Source organism: Papio anubis, chromosome 1 (assembly GCF_008728515.1).
Source record: "Papio anubis isolate 15944 chromosome 1, Panubis1.0, whole genome shotgun sequence".
NCBI lineage: Eukaryota > Metazoa > Chordata > Mammalia > Primates > Cercopithecidae > Papio > Papio anubis.
The window spans coordinates 131,716,413-131,738,989 of NC_044976.1; the positions used below are offsets into that span (position 1 = coordinate 131,716,413).

At 46.0% G+C, this 22,577-nt stretch overlaps 2 non-coding genes across 2 annotated transcripts; one reads left to right on the forward strand and one right to left on the reverse strand.

Moving 5' to 3' along the window:
• Positions 1 to 2,981: 2,981 nt before the first annotated feature.
• Positions 2,982 to 3,088, reverse strand: LOC116271978. Its single transcript, XR_004180710.1, has one exon. It is a non-coding gene; the product is annotated as a U6 spliceosomal RNA (small nuclear RNA).
• Positions 3,089 to 4,598: 1,510 nt separating this feature from the next.
• On the forward strand, positions 4,599 to 4,671 carry TRNAV-CAC. The gene has a single exon. It is a non-coding gene; the product is annotated as a tRNA-Val (tRNA).
• The last annotated feature ends 17,906 nt before the right edge of the window (positions 4,672 to 22,577 follow it).

Here is a 22,577-nt window from a genome sequence, read left to right on the forward strand (position 1 = left end):
GTGAGCTGAGATGCGCCACTGCACTCCAGCCTGGGCAACAGAGCCAGACTCTGTCTCAAAAAAAAAAAAAAAAAAAGGTCAAGAGTTTCTTTTTCGGGGAGCTCGGCTCTTAAGACGCAAGTCGGCCTATACTCCCAGCCAAATAAACCACTTCTTTAATCTGGTATCTGAGGAGTTTTGTCTTCGGCTCGTCATGCTACAGTGCCACTGGACTCCAGCCTGGCAACAAAGAGGGAAACTCCATCTCAAAAAAAAGAAAATAAAATCTACAAGCTAGTTGGTGACCTCAGACTTAGCATCCAGTGGCAGCTCACTGGACTCCTCCACGGGAGGTGTCTGGAGCTGGCACCATGGACTGGAGCAAATGCTTCCCCTCTTCCCCCAGTTATCAGTTACAATGAGTCTCCTTATTCTCTTTTGTCAAAATTCCGTTGATTATCCATGGACTTATGCATTCATATAAATTTTACAATCGGTTGTCAAGTTATATAAGCCATTCTGTTGATATATTGACATCGCATGGGTCTTGCAGGAGAACATGGAGGAAATTCACATCTTTATAATACTAAATCACCTCATTTATAAATAAGGTAAATCTCTTCACTTAATTAGTTTTCAACTTGCCCTTGAATAATTTTAAGTGTTTCTCAATATAAAGGTTATGTGCATTTATTCTGTGGCTTGTTCTTAGACACATTATGATTTTATTCTATCATGAATGATATGTTATTTTCTCATATTTTCTAGGCGATTATTGCGGATGTGGTGGAAATTTCTGATTTTTTTAATGTTGATTTTGTAGCCAGCAATCTTAATGAACTATTGTATTGTATTGTATTGTATTGTAATAGTTTACTAATTCCGATTCATTTTCTATGTAGCTAATCAAAACAATTGTGCCTCTTTGAAAAACTATATAGCATCAAGGTTAAAAGGTGAAATATGGAAGCCATAAAAACTAGTTTCAAAACTGTAGTTAACTCCTCTACTTCCTTTCCAGATTACAAATTTAATGTCCAGTTTTCTTCCCTGAGACTAGACTCCTCTACTGAAGACTCATTTCATAACATTCCTTATCTTTCCATCATCACCACTCCATCTACACCACAAAGGAAGAAATCCTTTGCCCTATTGCCTCCTGCTGCCATAAAATTATATATTATAGGGTATCAGAGTCTTTTTGTTTTTGTTTTTGTTTATTGAGACAGAGTCTTGCTTTGTCACCCAAGCTGGAGTGCAGTGGCGCCATCTGGGCTCACTGCAACCTCTGCCTCCCAGGTTCAAGCAATTCTCATGCCTCAGCCTCCAAGTAGCTGGGATTACAGGTGCCTGCCACTATGCCCAGCTAATTTTTGTATTTTTAGTAGAGAGAGAGAGAGTTTCATCATGTTGCTCAGGCTGGTCTCGAACTCCTGACCTCAGGTGATCCACCCAGCTCAGCCTCCCAAAGTGCTGTGATTACAGGCATGAGCCACTGCGCCCGGCCTCAGAATCTCCATAAGGAGGACGTGGTGGAAGATACCGAGCAATGGGATAGTAAAGAGTTGGGGACAGAGTTAAGTTTTATAAGGAATTAGGGATACCAGCAGCTCTAAGAGCCAAGATTTGGGTTATTCAACTCAGAATGGGGAAGGAACCTCAGCTTCATGATGGTAAAAAATTCCACCACCTCTGCCCAGAAAAAAGGTGATTCACATCCTGTTATCACTGTGTACTCAGGGAAATAGCTCCCCACAAGGCACTGCATTAGGGAGAAACTATGGTGAGGAACAGTGATGAGCAGGGCATGAAGAGTGATCGTCTTAAGCCAGATATGATGTCCTGAGGTTGAACTCCAGGACCTCCTGTCCTTCAGGATGATCCCACAGTCTCGCTGACCACTGAGGCCAGATGCATAAAAGCTTTGCCTTCCCAGAGACTGATGAGGGGAAAAGGTACTGGCACAGCCTCTTCAGTTCCTGGCACGGAGGGGCAGAGACTAGCCCACATTGAAAGTGGCCTCTTCGATGGGAGGATCCTGTGTCCTGGGCTATCTTAGGTCTCATCTGATCTTGCATAGTGAAAGCTACTCATGGGAGAACTCCCTTAGCGGGGAAGCCCTTAGAGTGGAACCTTTCCTAACATCAGCTCTAGTTTCTGGAAGTATATGCCATTCTTCTCCACTCTCTGTAGAACTGTGGTCTTACCCTCTGAAGAGAATGTTTGTTGGTTGCCACCTTAGCATTACAACATCCTATTCCCTTCTTACGGGTACCCTGAATTTGTCAGCCATAGAGTTTGAGTAGGGTTAATCTTACCCCGGACCTCAGGAGTAGGCCCTAATTATTTAAACGAAGCAGCATATCCCATCCCTGTTACACGATAATGAGTTCTCCAAGAAGTACACACTTTTTTCTGCTGGCTGTGAACAAGGGAACCTATAGCTCAAGCTGCCCATGGTGGGCACTTTGAAAACATGAATAGAGAGTCTGCCCCAGAATGGAGTCCACATTGAAGAAGAAGGACCAAGATAAACCAGATACTTCTTTATTATTATTATTAATTGAGATGGAGTCTCACTCTGTTGCCCAGGCTGGAGTACAGTGGCACAATCTCGGCTCACTGCAGCCTCCACCCGCTGGGTTCAAGCAATTCTCATGCCTCAGCCTCCCACATAGCTGGGACTACAGGTGTGCACCACTATGCCCGGCTAATTACTTTGTATTTTTAGTAATACCAGGCTGGTCTCGAATTTTTGACCTCAGTTGATCTGCCCGCCTCGATCTCCCAAAGTGCTGTGATTATAGGCGTGAGCCACCGTGCCTGGCCCAGAGACTTCTTTGAGCCTTGTATGAAGACTTACCTGAAACCCAGATCTACCTAGGGTTGTGAGGCAATATTTTCCCTTTATTATTTAAGCCAATTTTCTGATAAAATGCCTTAACCTGATAAACTATTATCTGTCTAGCATTCAGTCCATTGGACATTTCTTTAAAAAAAAAAAAAAAAAGGAACCGTTCATGAATTTGTGCATCAACCTTGCACAGGGGCCATGTTCATCTTCTCTGTACTATTCCAATGTGAGTATATGTGCTGCCGAAGTGAGCACTATTGAACATCTCTGATGTCCTTCTACATACTGCACAGCCTCAACCTGTAACCAGGTGCTCCTCTTTTGCTCTCTCACTACCACCCCCAACTCCTTAACCCTCTTCCTTTGCTTATTCATCCCACAACCCACTTTCTCCTCTAGGTTCTTGCTAGATTAGAGCTCCTGGCGCAGTCAGTCAACATCGTTCCATGCTAGCCCCTGGGCATTTGTATCACACAACAGCATGTAAGTCTTCACTGCTGCCTCGTAATTCTCTCATCCTTCTCTTCTTAATTTTCTTTTTTCTTTTCTTTTCTTTTTTTTTTTGACGAAGTTTTGCTTTTTCATCCAATCTGGAGTGTAATTGCGTGATCTCGGCTCACTGCAACCTAAGCCTCCTGGGTTCAAGCTATTCTCCTGCCTAAGCCTCCCGAGTAGCTGGGATTACAGGGGCGCGCCACCACGCCCAGCTAATTTTTGTATTTTTAGTAGAAATGGCGTTTCACCATGTTAGCCAGGCTGGTCTCGAACTCCTGATCCTAGGTGAGATCCGCCCACTTGGACCCCCACAGTGCTGGGATTACAGGCGTGAGCCACCACGCCCGGCCTCTTCTTAATTTTCCAAAGCCTTTGTCATATGGCATCCCTAAGCCATCTCCTCTTCCTACCTCCTCAGATAATTTCACCCGCAGCAGTGGAAAAGATGAGGTCATTCGACATAAGCTGTTACTCTACACAGGTATCTTGGGGTTCTACCTAGAGAGGTATCTTGAGTCCCTCCAGGAATACTCTCCACGGTCTCTTTCCTCTTCGTTTGCTTCCTCGGACAATAATAACGTGTAGTCCCACTAAGCGAGACAGCCTGAGAACATCAGGGTCGCAGACTCTCCTTAATGTTAAGTAGCGCTTCCATCTTACCCAAGTACAATTTACCTAGGTTCAGTCTCTTCATCTTTAAAACACGTTTAATACTTCGCTCGCGGCACTGTTGTAAAACTAGTTAAACACGAGAATGTGAAAATGCTTCTAAATTCAGTGCTGGGCAAATCTAAGGCGTACTTTGTTCCAAATATGAGCTGGTTTCCTTTGACCTGGCCAAGTCTGTCCCCTGGGTCTCTTCTACTTCGTTTTTCTCCAGTCCCCGGGTGGGGCTCTCAGTGGCCGCGGTGGCCTGGCCCCAGGGCGTCCACGCTCCCCGCCAAGCTCCTTAGGGACCCGACAGGATCAGGAAAACTCCACGACGAGCATTCGAGGACGCCTGGAGCCCTGCCCCACTGTCTCAGGGCTATGGCTGCAGCCCTGACTGTGCCAGAAATTTCCTAAGGAAGCACCATGGAGTTCACCCCTGTGCCCTCGGTCACGATCCCCCGCGAGCAGCCCGCGCCTTACCTGCTTTGCTGGCTACTTCCCTGCGCGCCCCCATCCCGAAGCTGTGGTTGGCCCGCCGGGTACTTTTCTCTTGGATCAGGGACGCAGTGATGAGGCGCTAACTTTTAAGAGCCGTTTGCAAAACCCCAGCCGTCACTTAGTTTCCGTAGTGTAGTGGTTATCACGTTCGCCTCACACGCGAAAGGTCCCCGGTTCGAAACCGGGCGGAAACAAACTGAGGTGTATTTTTGTTTTTTCCTTCCCCATATCCTTTCGAATTCTACATAGGAATCCTCCAAGATCGCAGTGAGATCCCGGAACTCTAGGTCCCAGAAGAGTTGGAAGGACTGAAGGGCAGACACGAGCAGCGGAGCGGCTCTCGACAACGGGCTCGGAGCCGGCAGCGCCCCTGGCGGCTGTGGGCGACTGGGTCCCCCCGGAGCCGTGAGACCTTTTGACATCAGCAGGCACCGTGTCGCGGTTCCGCCCCGTCAGTTTCTGTGTCTTTTCTGACACCCAGAGGGCACTCCGGGCACACTGGGGACCGGAAATGACTGCTCAGTGAATGAAGTCGTCACTTCCGACCCGGACCCCTGAGGAGCAAGTTGTGGTTCAGGGCCTAGTCCTGAACGGCCGGTGTGTTTTTCAGAACCTGCTCAGGCTTCGGCTCCTACTCCGGCCTCTTCGGCTGAGACTGCGACGGGTTCGTTTCCTCCACATAGTTTACAAACCTGCATAGAGATCCAAGAGTGCGCTGGTGATTATCTCACTTTGCGCTGATTGCCGGCATCATTAACGCCGTAGTCCAGAGGAACGAACCGAACGGAACCGAACGTGGTGACGGAGCGGGGATCACAAGTCGCTCTGCTCTGTCACCCCCACCAAACTTGCCTTTATTGTGTTTATTTTCTCATTTGTCACCATCCAGTTCTCAGTCACGGAAATGTTAGTTCTTTCTCTTTCCTTTCAAGATTCTTAGGTTCTAAATCAGGTGGAAACAATGTACATTTTCAATTAAAAGATTATTTTCACAACTCTCCTAAAAGAGGGACAAACAATTTGAACAGACACTTGATAAAAGAAGATATATGGATCGCAAATAATCACATGAAAAGATGGCCAACGTCATTAATCATTAGGGAATGTCATTAATCATTAGGGAAATGCAAATTTAAAACACAATGAGATACCACTACACACATATCAGACTGTCTAAAATTTAAAAGACTGACCATACCAAGTTGGCAAGGAGGTGGAGAAACCAGAACACTCATTCACTGCTGATGGAAATGTAAAATGGTACACTCACTTTGGAAAACAGTTTGGTAGTTTTTAAAAACGTTAAACTACTACAATATGACTCAGCCATTCCACTCCTAGGTATTTACCAAGAGTAAACAGAGCATATGCCCATACAAAAGCCTGTACACACACGTTCACAGCAGCTCTATTTGTAATAGCCCCAAACTGTAGACAATCCAAATGTCAATCAACAAGTTAAAGACCAATCCATACAATGGAATGTTAGCCCAAAAAAGGACGGAACTACTCACATATACAATAACATGAATCTCAAGTATGCTGAGTAAAAAAAGCCACTGCACCCAGCCTCCAATACAGCATTTTGAATTTAAAACATTTTTCGGCCAGGCAAGGTGTTTCACGCCTTTAATCCCAGCAGTTTGGGAGGCTGAGGTGAGCGGATCGCCTGAGCCCAGGAATTTGAGACCAGCCTGGCCAACATGGCGAAACTAAAGATATAACTATTAGCCTGTAATCCCAGCTACTCCGGAGGCTGAGGCTTCAGACTCGCTTGAGCCTCAGAGGCGAAGGTTGTAGTGAGCGGAGATCCAGACTGGGCAATAGAGAGAATCTATCTCAAAAAAAAAAAGTAGGCCCTATGAACTGTGCCTAACATGTAAATCAGACCTGAATTGTGGTGATAATTTCCCAGATGTATACACATGTCAAAACTTGTACATTTTAAATATGTTCAGTTTATTGTATGTCAGTTAAGCCTTAACATAGCTATTATTGTAGCAGGAGGAGCCACAGACAAGACCCCTTCAGACACCGAGTTGCAGAAGGAAAGGGCTTTATTCAGCTGGGAGCATCGGTGGACTCACGTCTCCAAAATCCGATCTCCCTAAGTGAGCAATTCCTATCCTTTTTAAGGGCTTACAACTCTAAGGGGGTCCATGTGAGAGGGTCATGATTGAGCAAGCAGGGGGTACGTGATTGGGGGCTGCATGCACCGGTAATCAGAACGGAACAGAACAGGACAGGGATTTTCATGATGCTTTTCCATACAGTGTCTGAAATCTATAGATAACACAAGCAGTGAGCTCAGGGGCTGATTTTTAACTACCAGGCCCAGGGCGCAGAGTTGGGTTATCTGCCTGTGGATTCCATTTCTGCTTTTAGTTTTTACGTCTTCTTTCTGTGGAGGCAGAAATTGGGCATAAGACAATATAAGGGGTGATCTCCTCCCTTATTATAATTTTTTAGTATTTCCCAGAAAAAAATTAAAAAGCCCACATATTTGAAGGCTGTTTGGAATATTCATATAAAATATAGGTCGACCATCCCAAATCTGAAAATCTGAAATTCAAAACATTCCAAAATCCTAAACGTTTTGGGTGCTGACAGGATGATCAAAGGAAATGCTCATTGGAGCATTTTGGATTACAGATTTTCAGATTTGAGATACTCAACTAGGGTGGGTATAATGCAAATATTCCAAAATCTGAAAAAAATCAAAATTTGAAACAATTCTGGTCCCAAGTATTTTAGATAAAGGATACTCAACCTGTACTTTTTTTTTTTTTTTTTTTTTGAGACAAAGTTTTGCTCTTGTCATCCAGGCTAGAATGCAATGGTGCGATCTCAGCTCACTGCAACCTCTGCCTCCCGAGTTCAAGGGATTCTCCTGCCTCAGCGTGCCAAGTAGCTGGGATTACAGGCGCCCATCACCACACTCGGCTAATTTTTGTATTTTTAGTAGAGATGGGGTTTCGCCATGTTGGCCAGGCTGGTCTCGAACTCCTGACCTCAGGAGATCCACCTGCCTCGGCCTCCCAAAGTGCTGGGGATTACAGGCGTGAGGCTTTTTGTTTTTTGGTTTTTGTTTGTTTTTACAGGGTCTTGCTCTGTCACCCAGGCTGGAGTGCCTAAACAATTTCTTTCTACCTCCTATATCAGGACTACAGGCATGCATCACCAGAGCCTACTATATATACATACATACATATATACACACACATATATACACACACACACACATACACACACACACACACACATATAGAGAGAGATAGATTTATTTTTATACAGAGTCTCGCTCTGTCACCCAGGCTGGAGTGCCATTGATCTTGGCTCACTGCAACCTCTGCCTCCTAGGATTACAGTGCCTGCCACCTCGCCTGGCTATTTTTTGCATTTTTAGTAGAGACAAGATTTTGTCATGTTGGCCAGGCTAGTCTCAAACTCCTGACCTCAGGTGATCAACCCACCTTGGCCTCCCAAAGTGCTAGGATTACAGGTGTGAGCCACCACATCTGGCCAGGCCTGCTAATTTTTAATTTCTAAAAATTAAAAATTAATTTAAACTGCTAAAGTTTAATTTTTAAACTTTTTTTGGTAGAAAGTGAGTCTCACTAAATTGCCTAGCTGGCCTTGAACTCCTGGCCTCAAGAGATCCTCGGGCTTTGACCTCTCAAAGTGTTGAGATTATAAGTATGAACCACCACACCCAGCCTTAAATTTTTCTTTAATCAAAAATTTTATATGGCCGGGCGCTGTGGCTCATGCCTGTAATCCCAGCTACTCAGCAGGCTGAGGCAGGAGAATCGCTTGAACCTGGGAGGCAGAGGTTGCAGTGAGCTGCGATTGTGCCACTGCACTGCAGCCTAGGCAACAGACCGAGACTACATCTCAAAAAAAAAAAAAAAGTTTTTTTGTATGGACAGGTGTGGTGGCTTATTCCTGTAATTCTAGCACTTTGAGAGGCTGAGGCAGGAGGACGGCTTGAGCCCAGGCAGTCTGATCACTTGAGCCCAGGAGTTCAAGACTAGCCTGGGCAAACATGGCAAAACCTAGGCTCTACCTAAACACAAAAATTATCCAGACATGGTGGTTCATACCTGTGGTCCTAGCTACTTGGGAGGCTGAGATGGGAGGATCGCTTGAGGCTGGGGGCAGAAGTTGCAGTGAGCCATGATTGTGCTGATACAGGAGACAGAAATTATTTAGGCAGATAGTGAGCACAGAAAAGTCCTCAGTAGAATTTCTTTGCTAACAAAAAAGCAGCCCCCAAAATCATTTCTAAGAAACAGCAGGCTGAAAAATTGAGCTGCAAACATGGGTAAGCAAGCTGGAAGCTTGCACAGGGGAATGCTGGCAGCTATGCCAATAGAAAAGGGGTACCCAGGGGGTCAAGCATGTCCACCATGGAGGCTCCATCTTCCCTTTTTTTGTTACCATATGTATAGTAATAAAGAAATGGGCAACACGGTGCAGCTCAGGCAGTGAACCTGCCTGCATAATCAAAGATTGGGGTGGAGGAAGCCAGAGATTCCCATCCTATGCAAATAGCACACCTGGTCAGACCAGTTTTTTGCACGCTATGTAGATCAGATTCTGCCTCCTCACCAGTTCATCTATAAAACCCCCTGCATTTCACTGTAGATCTGGCAACCCATTTTTCCAGGACCCCTCTCTGCAGCAGAGAGCTATTCTCTTTCTTTCGTCTATTAAACTTCCACTCTCAACCTCACTCTTTGTGTGTCTGCATCCTTATTCTTGGTGGTTGTGAGACAACGAACCTCAGGTGTTACTCCAGGTAACAAGGCCATTTCAGTGCCAGTGCACTCCAGCCTGGGCAACAGAGTGAGACCCTGTCTCAAACAAAAAACAAATCCGTGTCCTCATGGAGTTTACATCCTACTTTGTGAGGCAGATAATAAAATATGTGGTTTGTGTGATGTTGTGAAGAAGTATACTTTTGATCTTTGTCCTTAGTTCCTAACATAGATCTAAAACACTTGTAATTTCCTAAGTAATAGGGGTGAGAGGAGTGTCTTTTGTTATTCATAAAAAGCCCCTTCCAAGCATACCTGAGTTTATACTAATGAGGTGATTCCTGGAAGATGGGGGCCAGTTTCCAGAGAAACCAATCAAATGATCAGAGGGTTGGAACTTTCAGCTCCATCGCCAACCTCTGGGGAGGAGAAAGGGGCTGGAGATTGACTCCAATGGTCAATGATTTCATCCATTCTGTCTAAGTAATAGAATCTACATCCAAACCCTAAATAACAGGGTTCCAAGAGTTTCTGGCTTAGTGAACACATCGCGGTGCTACGAAGGTGGCAAGCCTAAATAGAGCATGGATGCTCCAAGCCCTCACCTATACTTGCCCGCGGTACATCTTCCATTTGGCTGTCCATCTGTAAACTTTGTCATATTCTTTATTATTATTATTATTATTATTATTATTGCAGACAGAGTCTCACTCTGTTTTCTAGGCTGGAGTGCAGTGGTGCGTTCTCAGCTCACTGTAACCTCCACCTCCTGAATTCAAGCGATTCTCTCAGCCTCCTGAGTAGCTGGGATTACAGGCACCCACCACTACACCCAGCCAATTTTTGTATTTTTTTTTTTTTTTTTTTTTGAGACGGAGTCTAGCTCTGTCGCCCAGGCTGAAGTGCAGTGGCCAGATCTCAGCTCACTGCAAGCTCCGCCTCCCGGGTTTACGCCATTCTCCTGGCTCAGCCTCCCGAGTAGCTGGGACTACAGGCGCCTGCCACCTCGCCCGGCTAGTTTTTTGTATTTTTTAGTAGAGACGGGGTTTCACCGTGTTAACCAGGATGGTCTCGATCTGCTGACCTTGTGATCTGCCCGTCTCGGCCTCCCAAAGTGCTGGGATTACAGGCTTGAGCCACCGCGCCCGGCCGCCAATTTTTGTATTTTTATTTTTTTATTTTTTTATTTTTTGAGACGGAGTCTCGCTCTGTCGCCCAGGCTGGAGTGCAGTGGCCAGATCTCAGCTCACTGCAAGCTCCGCCTCCCGGGTTTACGCCATTCTCCCGCCTCAGCCTCCCGAGTAGCTGGGACTACAGGCGCCCGCCACCTCGCCCGGCTAGTTTTTTGTATTTTTTTAGTAGAGACGGGGTTTCATGGTGTTAGCCAGGATGGTCTTGATCTCCTGACCTCGTGATCCGCCCGTCTCGGCCTCCCAAAGTGCTGGGATTACAGGCTTGAGCCACCGCGCCCGGCCCAATTTTTGTATTTTTAATAGAGATGGAGTTTCATCATGTTGGCCAGGCTGGTCTTGAACTCCTGACCTCTCAGGTGATCTGTCCACCTCAGCCTCCCAAAGTGCTGGGATTACAAGCATATGCCAGCACACCCAGACTTGTCATATTCTTTATAATAAACTGGTAAATGTAAGTAAATGTCTCCCTGAGTTTTGTGAGCAATTATGGCAAATTATCAAACAGGAGGAGGGTGTTTGGAAAGCCCCAGTTGATAGCCAATTGGTGAGAAGTACAGATGACAATCTGGAACTTGTGATTGGCATCTGAAGTGAGGAGCAGTCTTGTGAGCCTGAGTCCTTAACCTGTGGGAACTTCATTAATTCCAGGTAGTGTCCGACTCGAGTTAGATGGGAGGACATAAAATTGGTGACCACTGAGAACTGGAGAATTGTTTGGTGTGGAAACCCACACATTTGGTGTCAAAAGTGTGTGGGCAGAGGAAACAGTTTTTATTTAGTATGTCAGATGTGGCAAGTGCTAAAGAGAAATAAAGAGGGAAACAGGATATGAAATATCTGGGTGTCCTCGTATGTGAAATTTTAGATAGTGTGGCTAAGGCAGGCCCCCTGAGAAGTGACTTTTGTGTTAAGACCTGAAGGAAGTGAGGGAAGTAGCCATGTAGAATATCTAGAGGACAAGCTTCCAGGCTGAGGGGCCACAAAGTGCAAAGGTTCTGTGGCAACAGCAAACTGTTGTGTCCCAGAAATAGCAAAAACCAGTGTAGCCAGATCCAAGTGAGCTAGGAGGAGGTGAAGGGTCTTGTGGAACACAGCAAGGATTTTGGCTTTCACTTTGCATGATGGGATCCTGGGGAAATGCGTTTCCCTGCAAGTACAACAGGGAGAGTTAGGGCAGGGAATGGATCTCAGAGCAAAAAACATAAATGTGGTACATGTGGTTTCACTGGGGCTTCTTGATAGTATGGGAGAGGGAAACTACAGCCGAACAGCAGCAAGAAAGGAGTAACTACAGTTGCCCTGGTGGCTCTGCTTTCTTCTCTGTCCTGATCCCAAAGTGGTTGATTCCTTCCCCTCACCCTTGTCTCAGACCAGCTACTCTAGCACTCCTAGTTTACCCATTCCATTAGCTCCTTTCTAAGCAGATACCAGCAACGTGAGGCAGTGGGGGAAGAAGAGGATAGGACAAATTCCTCAGAGCTCTATGGATCTTGAAAAGAGTCCATCCCTGTTGGTCAGAATATTTCAGGACTTTACAGAGAGTACAGTGAAATAGTAGAGTGATGGGCCTGTGCCATCCAGTGGGGCCAGAATCTTCTAAAGTCTGATCCTAGTCAGGTGCACTGGCACACACCCGTAGTCCCAAAGACTTGGGAGAATGAAATGGGAGGATCGCTTGAGCCCAGGAGTTTGAAGCTGCTGTGAGCTATGATAGCAGCACTGCATTCATCCATGGGTGACACAGTGAGACTCCATATCAAAAAATATACACAAAAAACAAAGTCTGATCTTTGCTAGGATACAAGAGGGAAATCCAGGGGCAGACAGACAGGCCTTGTTTATGAAAAGAAACAAGACTATGGCTTCCCATGGAATTTCTAAGGTACATTTTATAAACCGGACCCCTTGAGATTTTACCACACCAGCATTTTTAGTGACTGAAAGGATGAAAATTCCGAACAGGCCCTTGCTTGCTTGTACTTGTGTTTTGCCCAATATTCCTTCTACAATATAATTATAAACTGCTGATGTACTGTTTTCTTTGCCAAGCAGAAGAATATAACTTCAGGGTCTTGAAAACAAAAAATTGCAGAAGGACCAGGCATGGTGGATCATGCCTGTAATCCCAGCACTTTGGGAGGCGGAGGCGGGCAGATCACTTGAGGTCAGGAGTTTGAGACCACCTTGGCCAACATAGAGAAACTTCATCTCTACCAGAAAAAAACAAAAAACAAAAATTCGCTGGGTGATATGTGCCTGTAGTCCCAGTTATTCAGGAGGCTGAGGTGGGAGAATCGCTTGAACTCGGGAGACCAAGGTTACAGTGAGCCGAGATCGTGTCACTGCAGTCCAGCCTGGGCGACAGTGAGATCCTGTCTCAAAAAAAAAAAGCAGAAGATTTGAATGAATGCCTTTAAGGATGTTATGCTCAACTGCTGACGCCCGGAAGTCTGGTTGTTCAAGACATTATCTGAGACTGAAGAAACACAGACTTTTCCCCTCGAGTCTCTGAAACTCCCCCTCCTTACTCTCCAGCTGCATAAAAACTCCTCACTTTGGGCCAGGCACAGTGGCTCAAGCCTGTAATCCCAGCACTTTGGGAGACCGAGGCGGGCAGATCACCTGAGGTCAGGAGTCTGAGAAGAGCCTGGCCAACATGGTGAAACCCTGTCTGTACTAAATATACAAAAATTAGCCAGGCGTGGTGGTGCACGCTGCAATCCCAGCTACTAGGGAGGCTGAGGCAGGAGAATCACTTGAACTTGCAGCCTCGACTTTCCAGGCTCAAGCGACTCTCCCACCTCAGCCTCCTGAGTAGCTGTGACCACAGGAGGCTGCCACCACACCCAGCTAATTTTATTTTATTTTGAAGAGACAAGTCTTATTATATGACCAGGCTAGAAATGCATCTTTTAATTCCCATAGGTGAGCCCTCTGCCAAAATAGTAGTAAAAAGCTGGAAGTACTTTAAAGCCCAGCTGTAGAAAGAGTTTTAAATCACTCATTTTGCACGTCATCCTGCTCTTGGACAGGTTCAAGACTTACTGCTAACTGAAAAGACTCAGGTGAAGAGTAGTGTGTATAGTGTGGGGTTTTTGAGTAAGGGGAAAATAGAGGAAATATATTTATGCATATTAATACAGATACATGTATAGATCTAGTTGGCCTCCCACATCAGCGGATTCCCAAAATATTAGGGAAAATAACAATAAAAATAATGCAAATACAAACAATACAGTATAACTACATTGTATTAGGTATTACAAGTAATCCATGGCTGATTTAAAGTGTGTGGGAGGATGTGCGTAGTTGTATGTAAATACTATGCCATTTTATAGGAGGGACTTGAGCATGGCAGATTTTAGTATGGGGTGCTGTCCTGGAGCTAATCTGCCTGCGGATACCAAGGGACGACTGGAGATCATCTAGGAAGGTCACGCAAAAACTGTAACAGTGGTTGCTTCCAGGAAAGAGAATGGGGGAACTCAGGGTAGGGATGGTAAAGAGACTTGCCGCCGCGAATCACGCCGAGGTGCCCCGCATCCAGCCTTGTGCTCCGGCCCCCGCTCAGGTGCGCTGCCAGGCAGAGTCCCTTGCCCAGCCCCACGGAAGGCAGCCCATCTCCTGGGCACCGACCCTGAACGTCGGCCAACCTCGCAGGCCTAGCGAAGACCCCAAATTCGACGCCGCAGGCCTGAGGCCTGGGGAAAAAGTGACCCGAATTTCCCGCAAGCTCAAGGACACCCAGGGGCGCTCCAGCCCCTCCCGGCCCTCCTCCCTCAGTCAGTCTCACGCCTCGCCTCGCCTCTGACTCGGGCCTCTCGGTGCCCAGTCACTGCCACGCCCCGTCACTCCCACGCCCCCTCACTCCCACACCCGTCACTCCCACACCCGTCACTCCCACGCCCCGCCCCTCCTCTCACCCGCGTAGTGCTCTCAGTCGCTCTTGCGCCCCGCCCTTCTGCTTCCGTCACTCGTGAGCCCCGCCCCTCCTCTCGTCCCGCCCCTCCTCTCGTCCCGCCCCTCCTCTCTTCCGTCCCTTCCGCTGTCCCTCCCCTCCTCTCGTCCCGCCCCTCCCTTCTGCTTCCGTCACTCGTGAGCCCCGCCCGTCCTCCCGTCGCACATCTCCTCTCGCCCCGCCCCTCCCCGCCCTTCTGTTCTCCGTCATCGTGAGCCCCGCCCCTACTCTCGCCGCGCCCCGCCCCCCTTCCCTCCCCGCGTCTCGCAAGAGGGTCCGGAGCTTTCCCGTCATTAGTGAGTCAAAACCGGAAGTCTGGGAAAGGCTGATCTCAGTTCCCAACAGCGGGGGCTGGACAAGACGGAGACGGTACTGGCAATACGCAGGTCAAAGGGAAGCGGAGCGGAGCACGAGCGGGCTGTGACGAGGGAGCGGAGAAATAGCTGTCCCGTTAGCCTCGTGTAGACGTCCCGGGTTCAGCCCCAGGAGGACGAAAAGACTGCCGTGTCCTCCCGAGGGGAGTGGCGTTCCCATTGACCTGAACACCTCACCTCATACTCGTGCGTGGACGTGTTCCAGCCGAGTCCTGTTCACTCCAGCTCCTCCGTCTCCACCCTAATGCTAATCATTGGTGTTCCGTTTGAAAGGGTTCTGGGAATTTATCAAGCAGGAAAATTTGGAATCCGGCAGAATTAAGCAATTCCCTTTAATTAAATAGCTTTCGGAGTCTTTAATTTGCTGATATGCATTTTCTAATCGTAACTAACTTTTGCTTTACTTTTACTTTTTTTTTTTTTTTTTTTTTTTGAGACGGAGTTTGGCTCTTGTTGCCCAGCCTAGAGTGCAATGGCGCGATCTCGGCTCACTGCAACCTCCGCCTCCCAGGTTCAAGCGATTCTCCTGGCTCAGCCTCCCGAGTAGCTAGGATTACAGGCATGTGCCACCACACCCAGCTAATTTTGTATTTTTAGTAGAGACGGGGGCGGGCTTTCTCCATTTGGTCAGGCTGGTCTCGAACTCCCAACCTTAGGTGATCCACCAGCCTCGGCCTCCCAAAGTGCTGGGATTAAGGCGTGAGTCACCGTGCCTGGACTGCTTTACATTTACTTTCTATCAGACTTAAGTAAATTTACAGTGTCATCTAATCCTTTTAATAATCTTATTAAGTAACCATTATCAAGATATTACAGAAGAAGAAATAAAATTGTAGAGACATGCCTGAGATCCCCTTATATTAAGTGACGGAGCTAGATCCAAACCCAAATAATTTATACTGATTGCCCGCAAATCCCTTTTTACACTGGTGCACCACTTGAAACCAGTCCTACAAAGAATGTGTTTCCCGGCCAGGAATGGATTTTAAAACCCTTAGGAGGCCGGTCGCGGTGGCTCACGCTTGTAATCCCAGCACTTTGGGAGGCCGAGGCGGGCAGATCATGAGGTCAGGAAATCGAGACCATCCTGGCTAACACAGTGAAACCCCATCTCTACTAAAAATATAAAAAATTAGCCAGGCATGGTGGCGGGCGCCTGTAGTCCCAGCTATTCGGGAGGCTGAGGCAGGAGAATGGTGTGAACCCGGAAGGCAGAGCTGGCAGTGAGCCGAGATCACACCACTGTACTCCAGCATGGGTGCGAGACTCTGTCTCAAAATATATATATATAAATAAATAAATAAATAAATAAAACCCTTAGGAGTAGGTGGTGAGAACTTCACCCAGCCCTATCAGGAGTTGGGGGTATGGAGAGAGGAATGGATTTTGAACAGATTTGACTCCCATCTCCTTCCAAGGGAAGATACCTAGACAAGAATAAATGTCTTTTGTAGAAGTCTGGGAATAAGACAAGGAAGCCCACTAGGCAGGGACTTGGCAACTAGAGGCAACTAGAATGGTATGAGATCATGGACTTGAGAGGTTCATGTTAGGCTGATACTCCAAAAGGCCCAGCAGAAAAAAGCTGCACCTTGTTCAGCACAAAGTACCCAGGGACAAGACCAGCCCAACACATCTGAGAACATTAGAGTGCCAGAGTTCAGCCACAGAGACCTGAGGTTGCCTCCTTTTTCTACTACCTCTGGGTCATTGGTTGCTCCACCTTCACCAAGATGCTACCTTGGGGAAGATAAGGGAGTGTTCCAATTACCTATTGCTGTGTAACAAACCACTCCAAACTTACTGGTATAAAACAGCAACCAGTTTATTATGTCATGGATTCTGTGGGTCAAGAATTTGAAAAGGGTATAGTGGGGATGACTTGTTTCTGCTTCAGAATCACTGAGACTTCAGCTGAGAAGACTTGGAAGCCTGAGATGACTTGAAAGCTTGGGGCTGGAATCATTTGGAATTGCTCATTCACATATGTAAAAGGTAAACTAAGGCACAAAAAAAGTTTTAAGAGTTCATTTGAGTAGGAAGCAGTTAATGAATCGGGAAATACAAACTGAAAGAAGTTTAATTTTTCTCATGACAAATCATCAGGGGCAAGTATTTATGGAGTAAATGTGGAAACAAAATAAATAATTTGATTGATTGCAATTATATAGTTGCCTTATTCATTCATTCACCTTGTTGGAAAGTCCCTAGTTATGTAAGTTTTTGGCTATTTCCAACTGGTTGAGCTTAAGTTTTATTTTTCTTTAATACAGGCATTTACAAGAAATGGCTCAACATAAGTTTCCCTTGTGTTTGTAAATCAAGGTTGAGGTCAATTATGAGGCCTAACTGGTTTTGTCTGCTCAGAGATTCTTCAGGCCTGGTCTCCATTTTATTTTACTTCAACATACTTCTGAAGTTATGCTGGCTGTTGAATGGGATCTCGGCTAGGATTGTCAGCAGGAACACCTATGCGGTTTCTCCATGAGGTTGCTCTGCTGCCTTATATCCAAGGTGGCTGGATTCTGAGTCACTCCTAAGACAATCAAGTGGAAGATGTATAACCTTTTTTGAACTTGCCTTACTTCCACCTTACTTACAGGCCCACCCAAGTTCAAGAGGAGGGAATATAGACTCTACCTCTTAATGGGAGGAGTGTCACATTTAAGAAGAGCATGTGGTATGGAATATCTTGTTACAACCCTCTTGAAAAGTACAACCTGGCTGGGCGCCGTGGCTCACGCCTATAATCCCAGCACTTTGGGAGGTTGAGGCGAGCGGATCACCTGAGGTTGGGAGTTCGAGACCAGCCTGACCAGCATGGTGAAACCCCATCTCTACTAAAAATACAAAATTAGCTGGGTGTGGTGGTGCAGCTAACGTGGCTCCTAGCTACTTGGGAGGCTGAGGCAGGAGAATCGCTTGAACCCAGGAGGTGGAGGTTGCAGTGAGCCAAGATTGCGCCATTGCACTTCAGCCTGGGCAACAAGAGGGAAACTCCCTCTCAAAAAAAAAAAAAAAAGAAAAGAAAAAGAAAGAAAAATACAACCTGCCACAGCCATTAAATTTTGAAGTGGTTATAGAGAAATAGATAACAAAGACTTACTGTTATGGGGTTTACTTAATTCACCTAGGTAACTGCTTGGTATTGTGTGATTTGCTAGAATGAAATCTGCTAGTATTCCTTCTATAATTAAAAAAATAACTTCAGGCTGGGAGTGGCGGCTCATGCCTGTAATCCCAGCACTTTGGGAGGCTGAGTCAAGCAGATCACTTGAGCCCAGAGTTCGAGACAAGTCTGGGCAACATGGTGAAACCCTGTCTCTATAAAAAATACAAAAATTAATCAGGCATGGTGGTGTGAGCCTGTAGGCCTAGCTGCTCGGGAGGCCGAGATTGGAGGAGCACCTGAGCCTGGGGAGGTCAAGGCTATAGTGAGCTTCGATCATGCCACTGCAGTCCAACCTGGGTGACAGAGTGAGATCCTGTATCAAAAAAAAAAAAAAAAGTGTTTAAAAATAAATAACTTTAAAAAAGATACCTGAAATTGTGGCCAGACCTAGATTCTAATTCTGACTCCAGTGTTAACTGATTATGACCTTGGGCAAATCAAGTTCTCAATATCTTAATTTAAAAATTTTTCTAAATGAGATAAAATAAATATTTTTTTTTTTTTTTTTTTTTGAGACGGAGTCTCACTGTGTCTCCCAGGCTGGAGTGCAGTGGCGTGATCTCGGCTCACTGCAAGCTCCGCCTCCCGGGTTCACGCCATTCTCCCGCCTCAGCCTCCCAAGTAGCTGGGACTACAGGCGCCCGCCACCGTGCCCGGCTAATTTTTTGTATTTTTAGTAGAGACGGGGTTTCACCATGTTAGCCAGGATAGTCTCGATCTCCTGACCTCGTGATCCACCCGCCTCGGCCTCCCAAAGTGCTGGGATTACAGGCTTGAGCCACCGCGCCCGGCCAAAATAAATATTTTCTTAAAGTAGCTGGAAAAGGTGAACAAAAGCAATATTGTATATTACATGCAGTTTTGCAAAATTTGGGCTCAAGTTCCTTGAGATGCTTACAAAAAATAAATTCAGTGGCTAAATAAACTGAGGAATGCTGTATATTATATCCCTCTCCCACTCTTGAAGAGTCTCAGTAAACATTAGGAAATTAAACAGGCTGGGCGTGGTGGCTCATGCCTGTAATCCCATTACTTTGGGAGGCTGAGGTGGGTGGATCATCTGAGGTCAGGAGTTTGAGACCAGCCTGACCAACATGGAGAAACCCCATCTCTACTAAAAATACAAAATTAGCTGGGTGTCGTGGTGCATGCCTGTAATCCCAGCTACTAGGGAGGCTGAGGCAGGAGAATCGCTTAAACCTGGAAGGTGGAGGTTGCAGTGAGCCAAGATTGTGCCATTGCACTGCAGCCTGGGTAACAAGAGCAAAACTCCATCTAAAAAAAAAAAAAAAAAGGAAATTAAACATCTGAGCATTCCCATAGGAAATAAATTTATTCAATTTGTTTAAGCAATCAAATTAGATGACGGCTAGAGATTTCAGATTTTAGGGTCTGGGCTTTTGGGAGCAGGCTGGTGTGGGGGTTTGCCAGACTACCTGAGTTTGGTAACTAGTTCTACAACTTACTGTGTATTCTTGGAGAAATTATTTAACTTTCCTAAGCTTCAGTCACATGCAAAATGCTATTATTATTCTAATTTTACATTTGGTTGTTGCAAAAATAAGTTAAAACATTTTTGGTTACATTTTAATTTAATCACTTATATAATGATGATGCGACTAATAACACTGATCTAGATAGGCTGTAGTCTAGCTTCTTTTTTTAGTTGGTTTTTTTTTTTTTTTTTTTGAGACGGAGTCTTGCTCTGTCACCCAGGCTGGAGTGCAGTGGCCGGATCTCAGCTCACTGCAAGCTCCGCCTCTCGGGTTCACGCCATTCTCCTGCCTCAGCCTCCGAGTAGCTGGGACTACAGGCACCCGCCACTTCGCCCGGCTAGTATTTTGTATTTTTTAGTAGAGACGGGGTTTCACCGTGTTAGCCAGGATGGTCTCGATCTCCTGACCTCGTGATCCGCCCGTCTCGGCCTCCCAAAGTGCTGGGATTACAAGCGTGAGCCACCGCAACCGGCCTCCTAAGGGTTTTAAAATCCATTCCTGGCCGGGAAACACATTCTTTGTAGGACTGGTTTCAAGTGGTGCACCAGGTTAGCCAGATGGTCTCGATCTCCTGACCTTGTGATCCACCGGTCTCGGCCTCCCAAAGTGCTGGGATTACAGGCTTGAGCCACCGCGCCCGGCCCTTTTTTTAGTTTTTTAATTTGATCTAGACTTTTTAGGAAATTACTCCGGGCAAGATTTCTGACAAAAGACAAGGGAGAAGGTAAAATTTAGGAGTAGTTTGGGAGGTCGAGGAGGGCAGATCACTTGAGGTGAGGAGTTCGAGACCAGCCTGGCCAATGTGGTGAAACCCCCATCTCTACTAAAATACAAAAATTAGCTGGGCATGGTGGTGCACACCTGTAATCTCAGCTACTCGGCAGGTTGAGGCATAAGAATTGCTTGAACCCAGGAGGCAGAGGTTGCAGTGACCTGAGATTGTGGCACTGTACTCCAGCCTGGGCAACAGAGCAAAACTCTGTCTCAAAAAAAAAAAAAAAAAAAGAGACACAAGATCTCATCCTGGCATCAGTCACTGGTATCTCCTTTCATTACTCCTTGGCAGTCCTCAGTAAGTGTCATATTGCTTTTTTTCCCAATTTATTTTATTGTGGTAACATTACATAACATAAAATTTATCTTCCTAAACATTTGTGAGTGTACAGCTCAGTGGTATTAAATACATTAATATTGTTTTGCAACCATCACCATTATCCATTTCCAGAACTCTTTTGTAATTCTGTACTCATTAAGCAATAACTCCTGATCACCCCTCCCCCCTCAGCTCCTGGCAGCCACTCTTCTAATTTCTGTTCTATGATTTTGGCTACTCAAAGTACCTCAGGCCGGGCGCGGTGGCTCAAGCCTGTAATCCCAGCACTTTGGGAGGCCGAGACGGGCAGATCATGAGGTCAGGAGATCGAGACCATCCTGGCTAACACAGTGAAACCCCGTCTCTACTAAAAAATACAAAAACTAGCTGGGCGAGGTGGCGGGCGCCTGCAGTCCCAGCTACTCGGGAGGCTGAGGCAGGAGAATGGCGCAAACCCAGGAGGCGGAGCTTGCAGTGAGCTGAGATCCGGCCACTGCACTCCAGCCCGGGCGACAGCGTGAGACTCCGTCTCCAAAAAAAAAAAAAAACAACAACAAAAAAAAAAGCAAAAAAAAAAAAAACAAAAAAAACCCAAAACAAAGTACCTCATATCAGTGGAATCATACAGCATTTGTCCTTTCATGACTAGCGTATTTCACTGAGCATAATGTCCTCAATTTTCATCCATGTTCTGCCATGTATCAGAATTTCCTGCCTTTTCAAGGCTGAATAACATTCCATTATATAAGGTTCACATTACCTTTTGTTACTTTAGGAATTATGGTCTGGGGGCTGGCCTTTAGCAACCAATATGTTTGGGGAGAGAGATATCTTCCTCAATGGCCTATCTTCTTTGTTGATGGATTCATAGAGAATTATGCTACATTTTGCATCCAGGAAGGGTCACCACACCTAATTAGCCCACTTTTTTCCTCCAGAATTTTAATGTGTCTGGAAATTCACCTCTTAAAGAAGGAAGTGAAGGCAGGAGAAAGAAAGATGTGGGAATTGGCAGAAATAATTCTTCAAATGAGTCCCTTCCTGGACAGCATTCTCAAGCTAGATATGCAAAAGAGCAGGACCACAGAGCTGCATTAAGGAATTAGATTTTATAGGACCAGAAAACGATCTTAGGAAACTGGGCCATTTTTAGTCTTCATTTCTTTTTGTGTTCTTATCAAAAATTGTAAAGGTGGTGGAAGATATATGCTGAGGTGGCAACCAACAAACATTCTCTGCAGAGGGTAAGACCACAGTGCTACAGAGAATGGAGAAGAATGGCATATACTTCCACAAACCGGAGTCAATATCAGGAAAGATTTCACTCTAACGGCTTCCCTGCTAAGGGAGTTCTCCCATGAGTAGCTTTCACTATGCAAGATCAGATGAGACCTAGGGTAGCCCAGGACACAAGGATCCTCCCATCATCCCCCAAGGGGCCACTTTCAATGTGGGCTAGTCTCTGCCCCTCCGTGCCAGGAACTGAAGAGGCTGTGCCAGTACCTTTTCCCCTGATCAGTCTCTGGGAAGGCAAAGCTTTTATGCATCTGGCCTCGGTGGTCAGCGAGACTGTGGGATCATCCTGAGGGACAAGAGGTCCTGGAGTTCACCCTCAGGACATCATATCTGGCTTAAGACGATCACTCTTCATGCCCTGCTCATCGCTGTTCCTCACCATAGTTTCACCCTAATGAAATGCCTTGTAGGGAGCTATTTCCCTGAGTACACAGTGATAACAGGATGTGAATCACCTTTTTCTGGGCAGAGGTGGTGGAATTTTTTACCATCATGAAGCTGAGGTTCCTTCCCCATTCTGAGTTGAATAATCCAAATCTTGGCTCCTAGAGCTTCTCATATCTCTAATTCCTTATAAAACTTAACTCTGTCCCCAACTCTTTGCTATCCCATTGCTCTGTATCTTCTACCACGTCCTTCTTCTCAAGACTCTGATACCTAAAATATATAATTTTACCGCAGCAGGAGGAAATAGGCAAAGGATTTTTTCCTTTGTGGTGCTGGGTGTTGGGGACTAGTTGTAAAACTATTCTCCACTA